Genomic DNA, 6000 nt, shown 5'->3' with positions numbered 1-6000 from the left:
TTGATAAGGTGTGAAAATGCCAGGCACAGATATAGACAGATTTTCACTAATGGTGATAATATGAACCTGAAAGTCAGAGTAAGCAGGCGTTAAGTATATCTGTGCTTGGCATTTTACTTTCTGTTGATCAATATTTTTATTGCATGTCAATTTTTAATTATTGAAAAGTATACAAATTTTTACACTATCAATATATCTCATTATCATCATTTCTTAATCAATTTTTAATCCAGAGTTTATTAATATATGAATAATCTTAATTTGTAAATAATATTTTTAACAGACATCTTCACCTGACAGTATTACATCATTTCAATTTATCTCATTATCATTATTCCATAATCAATTTTTAATCCAGAGTTTATTAATATATGAATAATCTTAATTTGTAAATAATATTTTTAACAGACATCTTCACCTGACAGTATTACATCATTTCAATTTATCTCATTATCATTATTCCATAATCAATTTTTAATCCAGAGTTTATTAATATATGAAAAATCTAATTTGTTAATAAAATTTTTAACGGACATCTTCACCTGACAGTATTACATCATTATCATTATTCCATAATCAATTTTTATCCAGAGTTTATTAATATATGAATAATCTTAATTCGTAAATAAATTTTTAAAGTTTTTACACAGAATAAGTGAACTGCTTTTGCAGTCCTTTTTTTAGCAAACTTAAGTGAACTGCTTTTGCAGTCCTTTTTTAAGCAGAATAAAGTGAACTGCTTTTGCAGTCCTTTTTGAGGAGAATAAAGTGAACTGCTTTTGCAGTCCTTTTTGGAAGAATAAAGTGAACTGCTTTTGCAGTCCTTTTTGGCAGAGTAAAGTGAACTGCTTTTGCAGTCCTTTTTGCAGAGTAAAGTGAACTGCTTTTGCAGTCCTTTTTGGCAGAGTAAAGTGAACTGCTTTTGCAGTCCTTTTAGAGCAGAGTAAAGTGAACTGCTTTTGCAGTCCTTTTTGGCAGAATAAAGTGAACTGCTTTTGCAGTCCTTTTAGAGCAGAGTAAAGTGAACTGCTTTTGCAGTCCTTTTTGGCAGAGTAAAGTGAACTGCTTTTGCAGTCCTTTTAGAGCAGAGTAAAGTGAACTGCTTTTGCAGTCCTTTTTGGCAGAGTAAAGTGAACTGCTTTTGCAGTCCTTTTAGAGCAGAGTAAAGTGAACTGCTTTTGCAGTCCTTTTTGGCAGAGTAAAGTGAACTGCTTTTGCAGTCCTTTTAGAGCAGAGTAAAGTGAACTGCTTTTGCAGTCCTTTTTGGCAGACTAAAGTGAACTGCTTTTGCAGTCCTTTTTGACAGACTAAAGTGAACTGCTTTTGCAGTCCTTTTAGAGCAGAGTAAAGTGAACTGCTTTTGCAGTCCTTTTTGGCAGAGTAAAGTGAACTGCTTTTGCAGTCCTTTTAGAGCAGAGTAAAGTGAACTGCTTTTGCAGTCCTTTTTGGCAGAGTAAAGTGAACTGCTTTTGCAGTCCTTTTAGAGCAGAGTAAAGTGAACTGCTTTTGCAGTCCTTTTTGGCAGACTAAAGTGAACTGCTTTTGCAGTCCTTTTAGAGCAGAGTAAAGTGAACTGCTTTTGCAGTCCTTTTTGTGCAGATCGGGGGAATTTCTTTGCAGTATTTGTTGTGGTTCATTGCAAACTGGTTATGTATTTCTTTTTTCGGCAGCTATATGATGTTGATCTTCTTTGGCATTTTTTTTATTGGACAATCATACCACTCGTTTTTATTTCCATTTAACTGTTAAACTTTTTTGGTAGTCTCTTTTGGACAAGCATACCAATTCTTTTTATTTTCATTTAACTGTTACACTGCTTTGGCAATTTACTTTTTGGCATATTTATCTTGCTAACCTTCCTGTCAATTTCTTTTTAGATAATCCTACGGTTACCGAATCATCTTATTATTTTTATTTTCCTTTACTGTTTTGTCAGTCCTTTTTGGTTGAACTAAAGTGAACTGCTTTTGCAGTCCTTTTTGGCAGACTAAAGTGAACTGCTTTTGCAGTCCTTTTTGGTTGAACTAAAGTGAACTGCTTTTGCAGTCCTTTTTGGCAGACTAAAGTGAACTGCTTTTGCAGTCCTTTTTTGGCAGAGTAAAGTGAACTGCTTTTGCAGTCCTTTTTGGCAGACTAAAGTGAACTGCTTTTGCAGTCCTTTTTGACAGACTAAAGTGAACTGCTTTTGCAGTCCTTTTAGAGCAGACTAAAGTGAACTGCTTTTGCAGTCCTTTTTGGCAGAGTAAAGTGAACTGCTTTTGCAGTCCTTTTTGGCAGACTAAAGTGAACTGCTTTTGCAGTCCTTTTTGGCAGACTAAAGTGAACTGCTTTTGCAGTCCTTTTAGAGCAGAGTAAAGTGAACTGCTTTTGCAGTCCTTTTTGAGCAGAATAAAGTGAACTGCTTTTGCAGTCCTTTTTGGCAGTCTCAGGTGTACTGCTTTTGCAGTCCTTAAAGGGTATGTTCTCCAAGGAAACATAAGTCTTCCTTGGGGGGAATTTGTGTTATCAAGTTCTTAGTAAGTTAGCAAGTTCCATTCCTTTTTTGTTTTTCTTGGTGTTTATCATTTTAATTATCAACAATATGTATTTTTCATATATATTAAATCTATCTCTGTATCAAACTGTAGGTGTATCTATCATATAACTATGCTTTGAAATTTATATTTTATTCTTTACTTATTATTTGGTTCATGATTATTGTAGGTACATGCATCATATTGCATTTTTATTTATCTGATGAATGATAGCCCTTTTCATGCTTTTAGACAATGACTTTAAATTTATATCAATTCTTATTACTTACACTTACACAGAATTTAGGTTGAAGATCTGACAACTTGATGGAGACACAAATTCCCCTGTAGTATGCTTTCTTTGTATTTGTTTATATGAAAAATCATTGATATGTATACTACAGGGGATTATTATTCAACAAAGATATATGGAACTAGTACAGCAAAGACTTTCATGGAATGATGTTAGTGATTTTTGATTATCCATGCTTTGGTGTGTTCGTGTTTGTGAATGTTTTCCAACTGTTTGGAGTGTTTTCCATATTATCTGACAAATCATAAAAATGAGGTCAAAATCAAGGGTCATTCATTTGCAAACTATGGCATGTATTCACAAAGTATAAAGCATACAGGCCTTCAACGTAAGAAAATATACAGCTTTTAAGAAGTTAGTTAATGTTGCTGGATCAATATCCCTATGCCCAGCGCTTTCTGATAAAAAATTCATAGTAGCAGGAAAAAAAAGAGTTTCATTTATCTAAACATATATTCATTTGATATGTTTATCCCATACTTTACCCAAATTATTTAAAAGACCTAGCCAAAATTTGAAGACTTTATGGAGACACAAATCCCCCTGTAGTATGCTATCTTTGTATTATTTTCAATTGAAAAATCATTGATAAGTATACTAACGGGGGTTATACTTCAACAAAGATATATGGAAACCAGTACAACACAGATTTATATATTTCTGTCCTTAATATAGTCAGGTTAATATTTATTTTTTTAGGCACACCTTACCAACTGCTTCTAAACTAAACTAAGTCATATATATGTAGTACTTGGTTGATAATGCAATGGTCATACTTACCTTTTTTAAACATAATTTCAATGGATTATTGTATTATGCACAGCAATTGTTGGAATTGTTGGTTTTCCACCAGTGTTTATAAATCTTTCATCCTGAAAACACAAAAGGGACCACAAAGCATCATGCGGACAAACCACACTTAAACTAAATGAAACAAAAATAAATTTACTTGACCAACATGACAATTTACTTGACCAACATGACAATGTTAAATACAAATGTATTGATGTGTCCAAAGGCAGAGCCTATAATTCAGTATTAGTGGTTTTATGCTGTATATCATTTTGTGTTTTTCATATATAATTTTGAAGATAATTCATGCTGTAAGGTTTCTTATTTGAATTTTAATTTCTGGACCTTTTGAACCCAAGTATTTAGTATTGGTGTAATTCATTGTTGAAGGTTGTTAAGTGACCTGAAGTTGTTAAAATATTGAAAACAACATGTTTAATAATTAAATGTGTGGTAAGTTAATTTATGTGTCAGTGGATGTTTCGTGGATACTTGTGTCATCAACAACATGAAAATATTTTATATGTAGTAGGTTCATAAATATCAACCATTTAATAATAATTCTGTTTCTTTCTCTGTGTTCATCAAAGAGATATATGCCATGACCAAGTAAGGTTGTCTATCAATAGTATCACTAACCTGATGACATTAATAGTCTCATCACTGGCTTCAAGTTATATACATGTATCAATGTTTACATCCTAAAATAACAACAAATCTTCAATTCATAACAACTCAATAAAAATTTGTCTTGTATTTTTATCAGTTAATGAAAAATAAACAGAATTGTCTTCTTATTTGATCCACATTATGGTATTACAAACAAATATGAATGTCATTAGACACAAAGTTTAAAACTTGAAAGTTTTAGTTAAAATTACATAAAACAAGAAATTATTTGAATCTGGAATAATTTTGAATTCTGGAAAGTTGATTAGAAACGTACAATGAAAACTAACCCAACTAAATAGGGTAAGCCATGCACGCATGGGTAAGGGGGGTTAGTTAGTTCATACTGAAATGATAGTGAAAGTAAAATTAACCTTAGCCATGCAGGCATACTGAGCTATTGTTAATAGTTTTAAAAAAGACAAACAATCCAAAGCACAAATAGTAAACAGCGAGTCATGAATAATAAAAATAAGTTAAAGGTCAAATAAAACATATGTGAATGACATGTTCATCATAAAATATTTCCAAACACAAAATATAGTTTACCTACTGCATATATATAGTACATGTATTTACAATTTGAATTTTTCAAGTGTTGGTATCCCGCTTACATAATCCTGCCACATTCTGTATGTATGTGCATGTGCCAAGTGAGGAGCCTATTAATTAGAGGGTGTTGTTTTTATATGGGTTAACACTACATATATTTGTTTTTTTTTGCGTTCAATTTATTAACACAATTTGGGTCTTTGTTTGTTTTCTTCTTTGAATTGTTTTACATTGAAATTACTTGGGAGTTTAATAGGTGACTTAGCCAAAATTGACTGTGCTAATTTCTGAAGGCTGTAAGGTTATCTATAGAATGTGTGACATTAATCACAGTGTAGTTTTGTCTTTTATGGATATTTTTCTAATTGGAAATTATTCACATCTTTTTTTTCTTCTAATTTTTTCAATAATTCCATACAGCATATATATAGTAAACATACATCATTTACAGGAATTGGTGAGAGTATAAAAAATACACAAAAACACAATTAATTGTATTGCTGAGCTCAGCAAGATACGACTGCAGAGGTTTAATGGTGAACGGTTAGGAAAAATTTCAACACAATATTAAAGCTTGATCGATACTATATAAATTATGATTTTAACACAAAATATATGTCAAGATCTTAAAAATGTATTGCCCAATACTGTGCAATTAAAGATTCTTTGAGCAATTACCCCTACACCCAATCCCTGCCTTTCCTTTGTAGTTTGTAACCTGTTACTACAATTTCAGAGATTCATACTCTTAAACACAAGTTATAGACTAGTCTGGAAATCAGAAAAATGTTTGTTTTTGGCCCTAATTCCTGCATAAATTTGACAATTACCCCCAAACTCAATCCCAGCCTTCCTGTATTAATAAAGAACCCTGTGGTACAATGTGAGAGAGATTCATACCCTTACACACAAGTTATTGGTCAAAAACTTCATAAAATGCTAGTTTTGAACCTTAATTCCTGAACTTTTGGCACCATAATCCTAAAAATGATTCCAAGCATTCTACTTGTGGAATTAAAAATTGTTGTATAATTTAAGAGCAATTGAAATACTAGATACACAAGTTATGATCCTGAAACAAGAAAAATGCTTGTTCCATGCCCCTAATTCCTAAATGGCTGGAAGAATCATTCTCAAAATCAATCCCAATGTTCCCTTTGT

Source organism: Mytilus edulis, unplaced genomic scaffold, assembly GCF_963676685.1.
Source record: "Mytilus edulis unplaced genomic scaffold, xbMytEdul2.2 SCAFFOLD_388, whole genome shotgun sequence".
In the NCBI taxonomy this organism is placed as follows: domain Eukaryota; kingdom Metazoa; phylum Mollusca; class Bivalvia; order Mytilida; family Mytilidae; genus Mytilus; species Mytilus edulis.
The sequence above is the reverse complement of the archived record's forward strand: the minus strand, read 5'-3'. Positions refer to the sequence as shown.